We start from the raw sequence: 20018 nt of genomic DNA on the forward strand, positions 1-20018 counted from the left end.
AAGGAAGAGCCCATAGGCTGAAAGCCAACTTGTCCTCATCTCAACTCAGTGCTCATCATCCACTTGGGAAAAGGCAGTTTTACAACAAAACAAACAAAAAGCACAATCCAACCCTTTCTTTAAGTAAACTTTGTAGAGTATCAGATTAAAACAAAATCTTTTGTGCCTTTTTTTTTTTTTTTTTTTGCATTTTACCCTTCCTCTCTGGGTGCTGCATATGGGCTGTTTCCTGCCTTGTAGTCAGAGCCAACTTCAGGCTTGTGTGAAATTTCAGAGGTTAAAAAGAGACATGCTTCTGGGTGGAGTTGAGGGTTAGGGAAGGGAAGTAGAGAGTTTGGAAGGCTTTGAAGTTAGATTCCTGTCTTCTCCCTTCTGCTTGGTGTTTGCAGGAGTGTCTTACTAATTGTAAATATCTTTTGAAAACTTGTTTATAAGAAGTAAGCTAGATTTGTAGGTTACTTTCAAATTAGAATTCATAAAAAAGTTACATAAAAATGTAATTTATTCCACACCGTGGAAGGGAATATCCTGTTTCTGCTTCTCTTCTTTGGCACTCTGAAGACATCAAGGAAAGCACATGATCTACATAATCTTCTCAAATCCTATTTCTGAAGCTATAGAGATACATACCACAAAAGACTAAAATTTGAACATTAATGCCTTTACTTTAAAAACCATAAACTTTCTATTAAAGAATCTTAGTAACAGGAAGATGAACTCAAATTATTTATGTGTTTAAGTGCACCAAATGCGTAAGAGCTCTTAAACTCATGTTTAAAGTACAAATGATGCAGCAAAACTTGAGCCAGAACTCGGTCCACTCTGCATGAAGCCAGACCCAAGAGATTTAATCTTATCTACATTTCTCCAAAAGTGAACACACTGGAACTAAATCTGGGTTTTCAGGAAGTCATTAAAAAAAAAAGGCAAAAATCACCACAATACATTCAGCATGGTAACACTGTCTCTCTGGCTCCAATCCCAGGTCATGTTTTCCTGAATTCCCAGTTGGCAGAAAGGCTCCTGCTGTATTTGTTACATCATCCATATATGTCTTCTTTGATACCAGCAATGCTAATTGCTCCCGCCCCCAATAGGGGTGCTGCCATTATTCCATCATGGTTTGCAAAGCGGTTCCTAAGAGATGTGTTTTATAGAAGAAACTAAATGATTTTTTCAGATTCTAAACACAGAATGTTTTTGATGGTCAAAAAATAGCAAAGAAATGTCCCATATCTCACCTGAGAAAGCTACTGTGTTGGTAGGTTACACCGAGTCTCAAGTTCAAAATATTAATGGGATGGGATCAGTACATAGTTAGTATGGGAACCTTGTATTCAACCCCTCCCCAGCCCTCTATACAAACACATAAGGAGAATAAGCATAGACTTGAAAACTGTTTGGCTGCCTTTGGACAGATTTCATGAAGCACTGGAAAGGATCTTAAGGAGTCCCCACCTCATGGATAATATTTAATATACTTTCTGAATTAGACCACTTGCGCCCTCTGAAAGATGACAGAGCGAAGTTTAAAAGACATTTTAGTTTCTGAAGTTTGGCAGTTTTCTCCAATTCTTTATTACTATTCTGTGATTGTAGAAGTATAGTCAGTTGGTATAGAAAAAAATGATCATTCCGGAATATAGAAAATTGAATAATTAACAGAAAGACACATTTTCAGCTCTTTTGCCTATTTTTTTTACTTTTAGGAAGTCCATCTGCTCATTTATTACTTTATTTCTAAATAAAAGAGCATGGGATTTAGAATACAGTGCAAGAATTTGCAAATAAAAAATAGGAAGAGCCATTTTATCTATTCAGAATTGTGATTATTAGCTAAGGGAGTGGATATGAAAGTATTTTGTAGACATTAAGCAATACATTGTTAACATCTATTGTTTCATTCATCAAACACTTATTTAAGATATATTATATTCCAGGCCTAGTATTCAATGCTGCCTATAAAAATATGAACCACACACAGTTTTGCCACGAAGAAACTTATATCCTATCGAGGGAGATGTGTTCCGTCATCATCATTATTGGTATTTACCCCATGCGCACTGGGAATCAGGCTCATTGCCCAGTCCAAAGAAACCATGAAGAAACCATGTCCCTAACCTCTTTGAATTTAGAAAGACAGTAAATAAGGAAATAAATAAATACACATTTTTAGATAGTGATAAAAATTATGAAGAAAATAATGCAGGATCAGGGATAAAGTCATAGGTGACTATTTTTGAAGGGAAGGACTCTTCAAAGAGATAATACATGAATACATGGGACATGAAATGGCCTCCAAGGGGAGGGGGAAACCAAAATGTTGTGCTGAAGTGGAAACTAAGCGAAGAAAGAAGGAGAGGTCAATTCTTAAATGGTACTGACAAGCTGATTAAAACTAGTCAGAATAGAGCCCTACCTGGATAAAATGGAGGTCATTGGTGGCCTGTAAGAGTGTGTTTGGGCAAATTTCTGGAAAAAACCCTGACTGGAGTAAGTTAAAGAACGATTGGTTGTAAGGAAGTAGAGCCACCAAATATAGACACAATTCTAGATAATGTGCTTAAAATGAGAGGTAGAGAAACTGTATAGTACCTACCAAGGGACATAGAATTAAAGTTTTTGAAGAGTCTATTTAAAAATTTTTTAAATGTTTATTTATTTTTGAGAGACACATATGGAGAGACAGTGCAAGCAGGGGAGGGTCAGAGAGAGAGGGAGACACAGAATCTGAAGCAGGCTCCGGGCGCTGAGCTGTCAACACAGAGCCTGATGCAGGGTGGAACTCACCAACTGTGAGATCATGACCTGACCTGAGGCCAGACACACAACTGACTGAGCCACCCATGTCCCTGTTCTTGAAGATTCTTGTCAGCAGTTCTTAAACTTTTCGGTTTTAGTGTCTTTAAATATAATTCATATAGTTACTGATATTTACTGTATTATAAATTAAAATGTAGAAATATTTAACATATTTATTAATTTATTAAAAACAACAATAAGCTATCATATTAACATAACACATTTTTAATAAAAAATAACTATATTTTCCAAAGCAAAATAAAGCCAAGCTTTTACATGATTTTATAAATCTGTTTAATGGGTGACATAATAGAAAAAAAGATAGGTTCTCAGATCTGTATCTGCATTTAATTTATCATAATATAGGTCTTCGGTTAACTATATGAAGAAAATCAGGCCTCATGCAGATATGCATTTTCATAGGCTTTTCTTGTCCTTGTTAGCATAGCAGGTAGCCTATCCTTAAAGACTGAGAGTGAGAAATGCAAATAATGTCTTTGTAGCTTTATAAAAATAATTTTGACTTCATGGACACGTGAAAGGGTCTTGGGACTCTCAGGGGTGGCTAGGCCACACTTAGAGAACCACAGAATGTGTTTTTATATCCAATGTGTTTTGTACAAAATACTGTTAGGGTAACAAAAAGTAAAAAACAAAACAAAACAACAGTGGCAGAGAGCATGTGAAAAGCTGAAAGTCCTGTTCTTCCAAAAGCACACTGACTACATTATTATATAGAGTTTCATAAGATATGCCAGTTATGAGATTTACTGCCTGGCGGTCTCCCAGGGGCTAACTAAAAATGCCATAACTTAAGTGGTGACTGTTTTCCCCCAACCCAGCTTTATTAGGGTGTAATTGATCAATATAGATTATATATATTTAAGATCTACAACTTGATGTTTAGATATACCTATACATTGTGAAATGATCACCACAATCAAACTATTCAACATATCCAACATCTGATATAGTTACCTTTGTGTATGTGTGTGTGTGTGTATGTGTGTATGTGTGTTAAAAATATTTAGAATCCATCCTCTTAGCAAATTTCAAGTATACAATAGAAGACTGTTAACTATAGTCACTATAGGTGGTGGCTATTCTTGATGACTAGTGCTTTCCTATGATTAGAAATAGATTTTAGAAATTGTTATTTGTCCTTTTCTCTCAGCTATGAATTATTTTGGGGTGATAGATGGATATGTGCTAAAATGCATTAATTTTAATGTGTTTCTTTATTTTTCATGTCATAAAATTAGAGATAGAAGAGACCTCATGAGTTGGGCAGTCCATCATTCTGGCATAATATCATGGTTCTTTCTAGAAAGGCTTTGTCTGACTCAGTTTTAAATGGAAAAGGCAATTACACTCCTATTAGTTCCCTTGGAAGACTGTTCCATTTACTGATAGATCTCCATTTTGAAATGTTGCCCAACATCCAGCCATGTTGGCTGAAATAATATTAATCCTAGAATGGATAAGCCCCATGTGGTACTCTCTCCTGGAGAACTTCACCCACATTACTCCTGTGGTAAATGTTCTAGCATGCAGCCAATCTAGTTTATAGACTGTGCAACCAACTGAGTATTGAGCATACACTGGATTGTAAACTCTCCTATTGAATCATCTGATAAGGAATTTATGATGTAGGTGTAAGATTTCTGCAAAGGCATTCCTTAGAAGGTCACCAGAAATTATCATATACAGAAAATGGGTGAAAGGGTGGTCTTATTTGGTCAGAAAACTTTTACACACCAAAAGGAATGAAGTGTTACTGTGTCATTCTACATATTAATCAGACAATAGCCACAAGTGATTTTTTAGAGTCACTCTAGAAAAATGACTGACATCTGAATAAGTGAATAAACACCTCAGGTATTCGTAGTAATGATGATGAGATAATTTCATAAACTTTTGAAAGATGAAAAATACAATTCTATTTCTATACTAGAAAGTCAATATGTAAATCTCTAGGGGCACGTTTTTAAAGAGAATACATTTTTTATGCCTTGGGGCTATTTATCTGGCTTATTTAAACATTATTTTCTGAAAGCATAAAATTTGAATTCCTGATTTCTTCATGCTTAGCTGATTGGGTGATGGTTTGGGAGACATTATGCTGTCTTCTTTATCTTGCATTTAAAAATTTATTTCCACCTACTCTTATAAATCTAGATTATTTTGTCTTCACTTTGAAAGCAATTTCAGCAAATCTCTTGATGTAGTCCAGTAAACATTCTCATGTAAAATGATCTTTAAGTTTTTCTTTAAGAGTCAGATTCCTCCTTACCCCCTGCCCTTAATGACCTAACTTTACGATTTGCTCAAGTTAAGAAGAGGAAAAAGCAACAAACCAGAAATGGAATTATGCTTATTCCATTATGCTAGTGCCTAGCACATGGACAGAATGTGGTTGTTTTTTTATTAATATAGAACATTTTCTCCACCCCCCTTCCTCCCTTCCAGCTGCATGGCTTCAGTTGAATTTTGTTATTGTTTTGTCTTTAAAAGAGACTGTTTGGATGAGTCAGTGAAGCAATAATGAAAAACAAGAGGTTGGACGTTCTCTCTCAGCCTTCCCAGACAACATAAAGCAAGGCAAATGCTCCACAGGATGTTTTGGAAAGAAATCCAGCTCTTATGATCTCTGTGAAATGTACAAAAATAAAAACAAAAACAAACAAAAGAACCCAAAAGCCTTTCAGTGGCTGCTAAAAAGATCTTTATTCAATCTGGAAAGGCAAATGACTTAGTATTCTTTCAGAAATAATGCTTTATCATTTTTCAGATTTGTTTCATAAAATTTATGGGAAAGCCAATGCCAATACTCAGTGACTCCATTATGTACCTACAAACATTTATATTCTTTACCAGGAAATGAATTAACAGGAATAGAAGGTAAGATTACTGAACTCTTAGAGCAATGTCCAGATTCTCTTTACTGTTTCAAATAGTTTTCAACTCTTGAGCATATTCTTAGCTCTATGAATTCATTTAGAAAACAAGAAATAAGGAAAATATAAATTTAACTGTAACCTTAAGCTGGTGTGTATGGATGTGGGTGTGTTTGTATGTGTGTGCATATGTGCGTTTATATACTATGTTAATTTCCAAATATGAATGACAAAATAATTTCTCTTTGCAAATACAGAATGGGTAGTCTCCACTCATGGATCAGCACAGAAAAAATTACTAATCATTTCAGACTCTTTAGTCTGTAGGTGACCTTAAGTGTCTTAGGTCATTGCTACAGAAATTAAGCATTCTACTCACCTGAGATTTCTCACCAATTTCCACAATATTAAGGAAAGTCACTATGCCAAATGTGATACTTTAGAAAGCTGTCATTCTCTTATGGACTCTGGAAATACCAAGGGAAACCCAAAAGCTCTTCAGTGGAGCTAAAAGGGGCTGCATGCCACACAGTTAAGCATCACTCATTTGTCCATTCATTCACTCCTTCAACAAATATTTACTTTTTATATGCAAGGTGCCATGCTAGATAGTGGAGAAGGGAGGGTAAATATGAATTGCCATTTTCTCTTTATGCCCAATTATACATAAAACTCATGTAGTTCCTACCTCCTGTCTTCCTTGAATATGCCAAAAACTGGAAAGAAATGAATAAGAATGAGAACCAATTTAAGGTGATCGTAATTCAAAGGCTGCTGGTACATTTTGAAAGTATAGTTTTCAATACAATGATGAGGAGACAGACTGAAGGAGGCTAAACAGAGAATGAGTTAAAATAAAGCTGAGGCTGGGGTATAGGAAGACCGCTGAGAGACTTTTTGAATAGGAAACAAAATATGACAAGGTTATGGGAAATGCTTTTCCTCTCTACTAAATAAATCAGATTTGATATGCATTCAGTCAAAAAGGGGAAAATAATAATCGTGGGGACAAATATCTGGAAGATGCTGTTGCAGGGGATGGCAGTAGTGAGGTACATATTGTGAGATCTGAGTACACCTAATTCCTAGAACAAGTGAAGTGAAATGGATGCAAATGTCCCCTCTCTCTCCCCACCTCGCCATGCTCCTCTGTGAGCACACACCATCAATAGGCAGACACCCCATGGGGATGGGGGTCTGCAAAGCCCTTACCACCATCAGAAGGCCAACTACTCATTTCTTGGTTTGCATAACTATCTCTATGAATTTCAGAATAGGCTGCTGCTTATCCTATACAGTAGCTAGATCATGGGGTTTGGTTTCCAGAAACTATACCAACTAGCAAGTTACTTAAATTCTCTATGCTTTGGGAACACTGCATGTAAAATGAGGATATTAGTAACAATCTTCATAGGTTGCTGGGGTGACAATTAGATCCATTAATACACATAAGTGTATTAATATATACCAACTGTGCCATTGGTATCTTTCCATCAGCCATACACCAGTAGGTATATTCAAATGATTCGCATACATTCTGCGGTGTTTATATTCCTGAGAATGTGGCTTTCAGAAAAATTCTGATACAATCTACCCTACTATTCTAGAATAATAGTTTGTTAAATGGGGCTCATAATATACTCAAATAATTCCTGCACTTCAACAGTTAGTACATGAATTCCCTTTTCCCCAAAAGGCTCTAGTTTCCCTAAGGTGGGTAATTCAACTTTTATCATGGAATTTATTTTTTAACACTAAAATCATCTCCATGATTATATAAAAAATGCTTTAAAACCCCCTCGTTAAAAGAACTCCTTTTAAAAGTATTTTCTTTTCTTTTACTTTATTTTATTTTGTTTTATTTCATTTTATTTGAGAGAGAGAGAGAGCAGGGAAGAGGGGCAGAGGAAGAGAGAGAGAATCCTAAGTGGGCTCTGCTCAGGACAGAGCCTGACACAAGGCTCGGTTCCACTACCCTCAAACAAAATCAAGAGTTGGATGCTCAAGTGACTGAGCCACCCAGGCGCCCCTAAAAGAACTCCTTTTGACACCACATTCCCCTATTTCTTTCTTTTCTTTACAGAAACTCCTTAAAAGAATTATTTATATTCACTGTCTCAGATTCCTCTTTTATTCTCTAATAAACTGGATCTAACAAGATGTGCACCCCTACTGTGCACTGAAACTATTCTTTTCAAGATTATTTAAGAGCTCCATGCAGGGCGACCCCTTGGTGAGGCTCCCTTTCACCCTACTTGACCTATTGGGAGCATGAGACTAGCAGCAACTTACTCCCTCCTTCTGAATCAGTATATTCCCCTTAGCTTCAAATTACCTCACAAGCTTCTGGTGTTCCTCTTATTTCTCAAACTTTTTCTCATTCTCCTTTGTTAGGTCCTTCTCATCAGGCCAATATTTTCAGGCTGAGATGCCCCAGAGCACAGTCCCCAGAACTCTTTTGTAGGTGCATCATTTTATTGTAAATTCATCTGGTCTCACAGGTTTAAGTGCTGTTTATATCCTCATGATTCTGAGATTTACCTTCTGGATCCTGATGTCACCTTTGAACTACAAACTTTGCTCTCTAGCTGCCGCCCAACTTGTTTCATTTGATTAGCTAATAACAGTCTCAACTGAACATGCCCTAAACCAAACTCCTGATTTTCCTTGCAAAAGTGGTCCTCTCACTGTGTTTTCTATTAAGTTCATTGCAACTTCCCATTTTGGGGTTCTCAGGCCCAAAACTTTATATTCATCCTTGAACCTCATTCCCCCCCCCTCATACTCTCATCTAGTCCATCCGCAAATTCTATTGTCTATACCTTCAAACTATATTTGAATCCTACCATTTCTCACCACTTCCACCACTACCACTTTCTCTACCACTCTGGTCCACACCATCATCCCCTCTCTGGATTACTGTAATGCTTCCTGACCACTCTCCTGGATGACATGCTTGTCTCCTGAGCTATTCTCTACCAGAGATACTGTTGCTCCTCCACTCCTGGGTATTTCATCTTACTCAAAGTCCTTTATCTAAGTCCTCAGCAAATACTTTGTCCAGTTCAATATGCTGCATGGCACTTAAAGAATGGCCAAACAGAAGATCCAATGACTTAACCTTTTTCCTCTTTTGTTTTTATGCCGTGTTACTTCACCTCACCTTAATAGAGATACTTCATGGCTGTTACAAAAGCCCCCTCCTGCTACATCTCAGTCTTTGGCACTAATGATGAGTGAGAGTGAAAGAGAAAGGCAAATAAGAGAGGCTGAGATAAATTTAGGCAATAGGATAATACAAGTACCTGTTAATGAAGAAGCACCTTGTGCTTCTGTTCTCTAGACATAGCCTAAAACAAAGTAATTGCTGCCTAACAGTCACTTAGCCATGTTTCCTTCATGTTCTGTTACACAGTCTTGGTACTTAACACACTGGCCTTTAAAAAGATCATCTGTTGAACATAATCATTGTTTTTAGGGATAATCAAATCATATTAAGTTTACACCAACAAATTTGATTTATAAATAGCTTTTCAAATAAGAATTTTCAAGCCCTTTCTGTAGTGGTAGGAGGAAGGCAGGAGACAGATGGCTGAGAACACACAAACTGAAGGAGGGCTGTGGAGGGCATAAAAGCTCAAGACAGAAACAGACTATTTGTTAACATCCCATAAGAGTGCTGGAAAATGATTGTGATTGTTTTCTGTAAATACAGGAGACCCTTTCTCCCATTTATCTTCTTAAAATAATTTTGTACAAATCATTTTCTCCTTCAATATGGCATACTCAAAGCTTATGCTAGGAGTAATTTAACAGGCTGTAAAAAAATGTGGTTGGGTTACTGTATCTGAAAATTTGTATGGTGTTACTGTTAGTGACAACTTTTGTCCAAGGATTTTAAATAACAAAAGCAGCAACACAAAGTCATCTTTACTGGGCACACACTCTATGCCAAAGGTGAGGCTACAAGACTGAGAACATTATCTTATTCTGTCCAGGCTCAGGGCGTATTCATACCTGCTAACAGCCCTTCTGAATTTCTTCCAGTCATCTGTCCGTCTAGCATTCTCAACAGTGACTTCAGACCTTTCTACTCTGCTCAGACTTCTGACCTGGTCATCCTTCCTCACTCTTGGGAAATGACTTTGCCTTCTATAGTACACAGAAAACGGAAATCATAAAGGGGAAGTGTGTCTCAAGGTCCTTCCACCAAACTAACTTGAGCACACCCAAATCTCCTTTTTCTGTTCTTTTCTAACATGAACACTCTCCAATATCTGTTGGTTCCAAAACACCAATATTAAGACATGCTTAGATGGTCTCCTACCTTAAAACAACAAATGGACATGTAAATAATCAAACCTTCCTATCCCTCATCTATATCTCTTTATTCCTCCTCAGAACCAAACTTTTCTACTAATGGCCTCCACTTCTTCACCTTTCTTTTTGAGGCCATGACTCTGTTTTCCTCAGGGTTTCCCATCTTTGACCTCCTATTGTTAAGTCCAGTGGTTCTTCTCTGTTCTTGTCTCCCTTGATTTCTTGGTGTCACTGATCCCTTTCTTCTTCAGGTGTTCTCTTGCAATGACTTCCACAGCGACATGTTTTCCTTATTGTCCTATAAACGTCCTTCTCATTCTCATTTATGTAACTTTTTGTCTCTGCCCAGTTTGATGCTACATTGGCATTTCTTGGGGTTCTTTAGCTTCTCTTTTTCCTATGTGTATCCCCTGGCAATCTCACTTGAACAACTGAGTTTACAGTATTGATTCTTTTCCTTCTCCTTTTATTACTATAAAAATTGATGTTCAGGGAACTTGACTCTCCTATACATTTCATGAATGTTTCTGGATGCCTTGTTTGTAGAGAATAGAATTAATGTTTCCTTCTGATTATAAGAACAAAAGTAGCATTTTCTTGGATGACTTCTGGTTTGGAGGACTCTCCTCAGTTCTTCTTAATCACTTTTCTTTAGGTCTTATGTCAGCTTCATAATTCACAATTCCTTTCTTGGGGCAGGCTAATGTCAATGATTTCACCCTTGACCTCTTTCTTGCACTCTGTGTAGATTACAGCAATGAGCATATTTCCAGCCACAGATCTGCTAAACAACGTGGTAGACAACTTGTCTTGATGGATTTACAGAAGCATGAACAGCGATTCTCTCTAGGGAGGATGTATTCAGGTATTTGGCACTATAAAAATGAGAACACCTTGTGATCAGTACAGAAGGGACAGGGTGTGTGAACAGTGGCCCGATAGTTGGAAGTGGGTTGTGATTTAACTTATAGGCACAAATACATAAACTTGGTCTGAATTTTGAAAGATGGATGAACTTCTTGATAAGATGTTACATACTGATAATCACTTTGTAATAGTAATACTAAATTTGCAGAGTTTATGAATGGCCCTCAATATATCCACCTAGTATGAAAAGCTTCAATAGGCCACTAGGTATAGAAGTCACTAAGACAATTGAGTTTCCCTTCTGTAAAACTTTGTCACAAGAGGCACCTTGATATGGATTAAAAAGCTATTGAAATAGAAATAAATGATCTTTTGAGCACATCATAAACACATAGGTCAAGTCATCCATATATAGGCTTACATTTTTCACACATTACCATATGTTCTTCACACATTGTATACCTCTTATCCGGAATCTTGGCCACCACTTAATTCTGCTCACACCTGCCTTCAACTACACGAATATAAGTTTTTTATTTTTATGTACAGCATATTATTTAGGCAAACCAATATCCCCTCTTTCAAAGAGATTTATTCACTTGGGGGAGGCCTACCTTCTATTCACTGTGTGTGCATAACTCAAATGAAAGCTAAGGTGGGTTATGTTTTTATGTCTTGGGAAGAATAAACTTCTTAAATGCTTTACAAGGCTTTTATTTTGGCACTGGGACAGGACCACCTTGTATTCTCCAACTCTCTCAAATATGAAATTGTCGATTCATTTTTTTGAACAGCCAAGAGAGGTAATCTCAGCATTGTGATGTGTTTTCACGCCACGGTATATTCAAGCTAATGAGCATGTTTTAAATGGAGGCCACTGGTAACAAGAAGATCCTTAAATGAGGAGAAAAAAAATGTCTAGTTCAGAGCCCAGAGCTGTTGTGTTGTTAGGAGCCAATAACATCTAGTGTTTCAAAAAATATATTCAAAATGATAATATGCGAGGGAAGTAGCTGAGTTTGGTAAAAGAGGAAGTTTAAAGTGCCTCTATTGTGCAGCAAGTGAACCTTAGATGAAAAGACCCACTGGGGTGGAGAGAAAGGTAAGTTTTCCACATGGCTGTGCATTTTTTAATAAATAAACTAAGATCATTTATTCGTCCTCTGTCCCAATAGCCACCTCTGTGCCATCTTGCAGTTCAATTTACAGAGCCTCTGTGACATGTTATTTTTATCTTCGTAGTACAAACATATAGTAGCACAAGGCAGCAACAGAAATGCAAAATCACAGCTTTTCTAATCCAGATACTTACAGTTAAAATGTGTCTGGGACTTGCTTTTGTTAAAGCCACACTATATGTTTGGCCAGCAGCAGGAGGCATTGTAACATCAGAACCAGAAGAGGCTGCCAGTCTTCTGACTTCTTAGATGTCCCTTCTATCAGAGCCAAATAATGCCTCCTCTCTGAAGCCACCTTTTCCATCGCGATCACATGGTCTGCACAAACACAGTAGGGTAAGTGTCTCACATTAGAAGGTAAACTAATTTCCCCCTCCTTTTTTTTTTTCTTCATCTGCAATGAGGTTAAACAGGTTCTGGCTGTTCATTATTTTGAAATTGTTATAAGCTGAATTTATAAGACATCAGCATAACCCATTTATTTGGTCAAATAGATCAATAGAGTGTGGGATAAAAAGCCAAAAAATTATCATTCAGTCTGTGATTTTCAACAACTGGAAGAGTCCAATCCCAGCATCCAGTTATCCTGTGTAAACAGGTCCACTGAGTCTTCACCTTCCACCTGAATTCTGCCACCAGGAGAAAGGGCTCTTGTCACAACCTTACACATCAGCCAAGGACAGCTCAGCGCCACTCTGAGGCAGTCCTATAAAGGCTGCATCATTTACGTCCATCTTGCACAGATATATAAATAGCTTTTTTCACTGCACAAATATCACCACAGCTCCAACCAAATTAGTCTTTCAAATGAACTGTCTCTGGCTCTGAAGCCTGTAACTTACAGACTGCAAGAGGTACCCATGGAAAATGAGGAGATATTAGTTTATTTTACTTACTGCAAGAATTGGAGCATACTTTTTTTTGACCTAAGTGTGTGTGCTAGGATTCCTGGCTACATGAACATTAAATTCCTTTATAATTACGCTTTTTATGTAATCATGCTGGGACATAGCTCAAAATATTTGGATTCACACGTGATGTACAAAAGGGAATTTCTACACAAAGAAATACTCTAATTATATTCATTGCCTGTCTCAGATGGGTGGCATGAAAGGCAGTGGAGAGAAGCTATTGCTTACTTTCTCAGGATTTACTGTACCCATTGGTCTGTTTCATCATGAAACTTCTTTGTGCCCATACCATGAGGTAAAGAAAAAAAATACATATTTCAAAGTGCGTGCCAGCTGGTTGAAAGGGCATCCTCTACCAAATAAATCTTAAATCAAAACTCTTGTCAATGCTTGGTTCATTGAACTGTGCTTTTAAGATGGGCAGAAGGGTGTGTGCTCCTTTCGAAGGACCTTCGGCCCAAATGGCCAGGCCTATAAGGACAGATCCTGACAACCAAGTTCCTACCTAGCACTTGGCTTTGTCATTTCGTCCTCCTTTGAGGACTCTTCCCCCAGATTTAGCAAGCTACTTTAGAGTAAAGTAAGACCTGCCCCTGCAAGGATTTGGTGATATTTTTTTGCTACTCTTCTATCTTCCCTGGGTCACACTTTGAAATACTCTTTTGATGTAAGAACTGAGTCTTGTCCATTCCCATTTCTGGTTTTTGTCTGGTACTTCAGTCATGTAACAAGTATTTACTAAGTACCTATTATATGCTAGGTATCAGCTGCTAAGAGGACAGCGATGATTTTTATTTGCATTTCTTTGATGATTAGTGATGCTGAGCACCTTTTTATGTGTCTGTTGGCCATCTGTAGGTCTTCTTTGGAAAAATGCCTATTTTGGTTCTCTGCCTAGTTTTTAACTGGCTCCTTTGATTTTTTGGTATTGAATTATATGAGTTATTTATGTACTTTGGATTTTATTCCCTTACTGGACATTAGGATTCACATTTAATACTATAAAGTCTATGGATTTGAACAAATGTATAATGACACATATCAATCATTATAATATCACACAGAGTAGTTTCACCTAAAAATACTCCATGTTCTGCCTATTCATCTCCCCCACAATCTGACCTCTGATACTTATCAATCTTTTATTGTTTCTATAGTTTTTCCTTTTCTAGAATGTCATATTGTTGAAATCTTATAGTATGTAGTTTTTTTTTTCAGATTGGCCTCTTTTACTCAGTACATTTAAGTTTCCTCCCTGTATTTTCATGGCTTAATAGCTCATTTCTTTTTAGCTTGAATATTATTCCACTCTCTGAATGTACTACAGTTTGTTTACCCATTTACCTACTGGAAGACATCTTGGTTGCTGCTAAGTTTTGGCAATTATGAATACAGCTGCTATAAATATTCGTATCTAGGTTTTTTTGTGGAGGTAAATTTTTAACTCCTTTGGGTAAATATCAAAAAGCACAATTGCTGAATTGTATGGTAAGATTATGTTTAGTGTTATAAGAATCCACCAATCACTCATGTGATTAGCTTAGCCCACCGGAAAATCCAGAATACTCTCCTGATCTCCAAGTCTGTAAGCTTGATTGAATCTGTACAATCCCTTTTGCCATATAAGGAAGCTTCACAGGTTTTGGGGCATAAAACCTGGACATAATGGAGGCTATTACTCACCTATCACAATGACATTTACTTCTCTGTGTCAGTTTCTTTATCTATGCAATGGAACTAACAGCTCTCATTTGTGTTGTTGGGAAGATCTACTCACCGACTTATTACATCAATGCACAAGATCTTGAAAGTAATATGTAATACACTTGCCAGTATGCTGTAATACTTGTAATGTACTTGCTAGACCTTCTTATTTGACCTTGGGGCCTCCAGCATAAGAGGGTCCAACTCTCAATAAATATCTGTTGAGTGACAGCATGAATAATTATTACTATTGTTATCTTTTATCTGGGCAGATCTCATTTTTGTGGGGCATTAGGTTATACAATTTATAGCAGCCTCCTTAAAAAACAGAATATAAAGTTATAAATGTACAATTAGGTACAGGTCCCTCAAATGAGCCTGTGCAAATAAGGAGCCCTGAGATCTGAAATTTAAACTTTATTTCTTCTGCTCAGATCCACCCCTGCCTCTAGTCTTTACTGTTTTGTTTGTTTGTTTTCCCTTTTACTTTCATGTATCACACTGCCCCCCCGCCCCCCAGCCCCAGACTCACTGCTAGACTTCATTCCTGGTTTTATTTGTTGGTTTGTTTTCTGGTGTTAACCGATCTCTGCTTAAAACCCCGTGCCCCTGATTTCTTACTGTCTCTGTCTTGTTGTGACAATAACAATGTAAGAAACAAATGTGCAATTCATGTATTTGACATATATTTATTGAATATGCTCAACATTCCAGGAATCGGACTCAGAGCCGAGGGCACTGTGATAACACGATATGTCATATTTCACAAGGTGCCTGGTTCTGACTGAGCAAAGGATAACAGAGGGTCCCGGACAAGGGATTTACCTAAAGACTGAAGAAAACTAGCTGGAACAGAATTAATACCATTTTAAAAAGATACGTCTCAAAAGCAACTGGAGGAAGGATATGCAAAAATGGGAAGGAGGAATATATTTAAAAGCTGGGGAGTATATTTAAAGGCAAGACAGGCCTTGTACATGTGAGGAGAGGGTATAGGAGCTCACATCAGAATTCAGATGCTGAGGCCCCTAGGACACAAGGTGAATCTAGGCCACATGGTGCGTGGGTGCGGCGCCTAAAAAGAACTTCATAGGGCAACATGCCAATTCTAAAGTTGCTCTTTATCAATTCACCTTGAAATCTTAATTTGGCATCAAAATCTCTTTCCAGAGATTTTTTCCATCAATCTTTTTTTTTTTCTTTCCTCATGTCAAGACAAACTTAGGTTATTAATCTCTCATAGACATTGTGATGTGTGACATACATTGTATTACTGGAATAAATGGAATTATTAATAGAAATTCCAGGGAACTTGAAGGCTCCTGGGAAACGTTTAAGATCAAGGAGACAGGATTATTTTATTTTCTGGAAAGCCTTTTAATAAAGTCACAGAGAGCACACACCATATAACCTTGGATGTATCTAATACCACACATTTTGTGTTTAGTATATGTTGGCACATAATATACATTTACTTGTTAAATAATTGTGTGGCATATTGTGTACTTGAGGCATTTTCACATGTTTTAAATTGTTTTTTTTCCTATAAAAACTCTGAAAGTTAGGAAAAGTGGCATTTCTTATTCTGTTTGGAGTTTGCTCTTGCCCTCATTGATTTATTCTCTAAATTCCTGATACTATCTATTTTGTTCCAAAAGCTATGCTATGATCTGAGGATATTAAGACAAACAGATAATAATCTCTGCCTGCTAGAAGTTTCCAGCCTAGTGGGGGAAAAGACCATCAAATAGAAGAATGTTCTGTGTCTGGTGAAACAGACCTTAGGAAGAACAGGCTACCTGCTTAAAAAGTCAGAGGAGAACTTCCGGAGGCTGACATTTTGTAGCTGTGTCCTATAGGGTGAATGGGAATTTCCAGGCACATAGAATTAATGGAAGGAAATAATTATTTAATTGAGGTAAACAGGAAATGGGGTTGAAGAAATGGGGTTGTGTAAGGACATACAGATGAGGGTTTTTAGATAGTTTAGGTGTTTGGAAGAAAAGGAGAGAGTGGCTATTATCAGGCGATAAGATCATAAAGCCCAAGGCTTTGCAGTTATAACAGAGCTTTCAACACTGGATTTAAATCTTTCACTTCTACCACTGGACTGTGTCCTAACTAGATTGTTTGACATCATGTTCCTGAGCCTCAATGTCTGCCATAGTGTCGGCATTCAAGTACTACTATGGAAGAATAAAAAAAAAATGAGTGGATGAATACCACATTGCTTCTGAACTTATCTGAACTGTCTTTTCTACTTTGGGGCACTGTGGACAGACTCATTCTATTTCTTTGTCTTATTCTTTCTTATTATGCTTTCTCCTTCCCATTTTCTTTCAAGCTCGCTCTCTCTCTCTCTCTCTCTCTCTCTCTCACACACACACACACACACACACACACACACACACACACAGCCCAAAGTGTCCATTCTCACTGACAAGTTCTTTATACTTCTCAAGCATAAGTGCAAGTGCATTCTGGAACTTTCTAAGACATTCTGCATTAGTCAACAGTCTTACAGTCAGCTCTGGATATGTGAATAGGGGAAAACGTTTATGTAGGATGTCCTATTACAGAATAAAATTGTAGCCAGAACACCACCATGGAATTTTAGGAAGCAACAGTTTACATTTTTCCTTTCTTCTCCTTTACAACTTTAAACAAGTTCAAAGCACACATTAAAAGTGGACTATATTTCAATAATGATCTTGTCTCTGCTTCTTCTCAACTAAAGTAGAAGTGCTGAGGAAGAAACATCATGTCTCCTTGTTGGTTTCCTCTCAGAGCTATTTTTCCACTTGACCAAAGCAAAAAATGATATATTTACAGATAGATATCATAATAGCCCCCTTTACTATATTGACTTTGATTAAAAGTTAGAAATTTTCTACATGTTAAAGAAAATGTGAAATAACACTTCCTTTGACATTTTTCTGGTTGTGACTCATTTAATGCACTACTTAATTGGTCAGGTGGTTTTCAGTAAGTTATTTTAGTTGCCAAGAGACACAACCAGCATTTACAATCTATATACCCTTTGAATAGAAAGAAGACACTCCAAAGAGCATTTGAGCATATTTTCTGAATGTAGATTTGACAAGTTTTATGCCCATTTTCTCCTTTTACTCTACCTTGTTCATGTTACTTTTTGATCTGACTTCTCCAGATAGTGTCCCTTTCTTTAGGTCTTGTTCAACCTTCCTCCAGCCATACTTTATTGTCTTATATTCCATTCCCTCAGTTTTCTTCTCTGTGGAGTGATAGAATTCAATCTGTAAACCAAGCCATGTTTTTTAGTAATAGCTTCTGAATATGTTAGCTATCCAACTGAAAATCCAGAGTCATGGCTATCACAGTGGGAAGTTTATGTACTACCTGCCCAGAAATGAGTCCATTTTCTGTTTATCTACAGAGAAAATATTCTCTCTCTCTTCAGCTAATGCATACATGAAATGAAGAGAAGTTGACTATGGCCTCAAGTTTTAGGGACAGACAGAGATGCATAGGATGCTTTCAGATTTTAGAGCTTGGAATTAAATGTTCTCTTTTGCATCCTGATGAATGCAAATTGCTTTTCCTTACTCTAAAAGACACATTAGATCTTAGAAAATACCTGTGACCCTGAGACACTGCCATTTTTCTAATGACATTTTAGCTTATATAGACCTTCTGAAAAGACGCCTTTACAATGATCTTTCCAGCTGCTTTAGCTACAGAAAAAAAATAAATGAATCACTTTACTAACAAGGGTATTTCCTTAACAGCATGGATTGAGTGGATGGGGTGGAGGGAGGTGGCAGTGAAAAAAGAAACTTGATTGCTTCTGTTTGAAATAACTATCTGATTAAAACAACAGCAACGATAACAACACCAACAAAGAGGGAAATATACTCTACCACCAAAAAAAACCCCACAACAATTTTCACTTTGGATGGACCATTTCCTTTGAAATGAAAAGTAAAAATGAAGCAGTTACACCATGGGTGTCCCTAGCACAAGATGTATCCAACCTATAACTTCTGATTACTCAGAAATTCACAGAAAGTAAATCCAGATAGGATTAAGAAAGCCCCCAGGGACTAACAAGTGAGAGAATATTTATTTGTCTGTACCAAATAGTTGACTGAATAATGAATAACTATTAGCTTAAATTGCAATAAGCACAGTTATTTAACTGAGATCTAACAGTTTACATTTTTTCTTTTTTCTCTCCTAGGCAGCCTCTGAACAGCATCTTCAGAGTATCTCACAAATAGGATGACTATGATCCTTACATCTGAAGAGGAGCATTATTTTCAGCCATTTTCTGATCCTTCCTTTGGTTCCTTAAGATGACGCTTGTTAGAATATGAGAACAGACCCTCACAAAAATATTTTCCTTGGTTGGACAAGAGTAAAGGTTTGCCTTATCTACAAATATCTGTCTTCCACAAGAAAGTGACATTTTTAGAAAGAGAAGACCAGGTTCGAACTCAGAATTGGGCCCCTGGATCACTGGTTATCTTCACTGTCCTCTCCATCCCTATCTTTTGGCACTGAATGTATTAATATTAAAGTTTACATCAATCAACACATTTAAATATTTGTTTGTTTGTTTATGTAGGATGTCCCATTATAGAATAAATTTGTAGCCAGAATACCGCCATGGAGTTTTAGGGAGCAATTCTTCTTTAAAAGGTCATAGGGAATGGACAAGGTCGTCTGGAATCATTGACATTTTTTATATATACAAGAAAAGGAGCCAGGCAAGGATGCTTATTTTGCACAGAAAATGGAATATAAAAGGAAGATTTGTGCACAAGGATTTAGGATAGCAGTTTTATGTGGAGTAAGCAGGCAGAGCTTGGTAGTCCCAATGTGATGAAGGGGTTATAATTATATCTTTGTGTTTTTAGGTATATCTAGGATAATAGTTTGCAATATTAAACTAGAATCTTTTTCTTTCTAAACCACACGTTTTTCCTTCCATCCAATTCAGAGGAGGTGTGTGAAAAATGCAGAAAGTAAAAATAGCTTACTAATGCTGCTCGGTTTTTTGTTGATCTGTTTGTTTTTCAAAAGCCCCAGAAAGGAGAGAAAATTGGCAGGTTGGACAAAGTATCTTGGTCAGAAGCTGCAGGCAGAGCTGGACCCAGCGCCTTAAGACTGGAGAGATGTGTCTTAGTCTGAATCGAGAAAACAAGATAACATTTATGAGCCTTGTGTGGGAGGGGCCAAGGCCTTGGCCATCAATAGTGAGGATCAGCAGTGGCAAAATCTCTGAGAGGAAACAGCTGTGTGTGGTACGAGAGAAGACAGGATCTATGCATAAGTTCAGAGAAGAGTTTCATGTCCCA

Source organism: Suricata suricatta, chromosome 8, assembly GCF_006229205.1.
Source record: "Suricata suricatta isolate VVHF042 chromosome 8, meerkat_22Aug2017_6uvM2_HiC, whole genome shotgun sequence".
Taxonomy (NCBI): Eukaryota; Metazoa; Chordata; class Mammalia; order Carnivora; family Herpestidae; genus Suricata; species Suricata suricatta.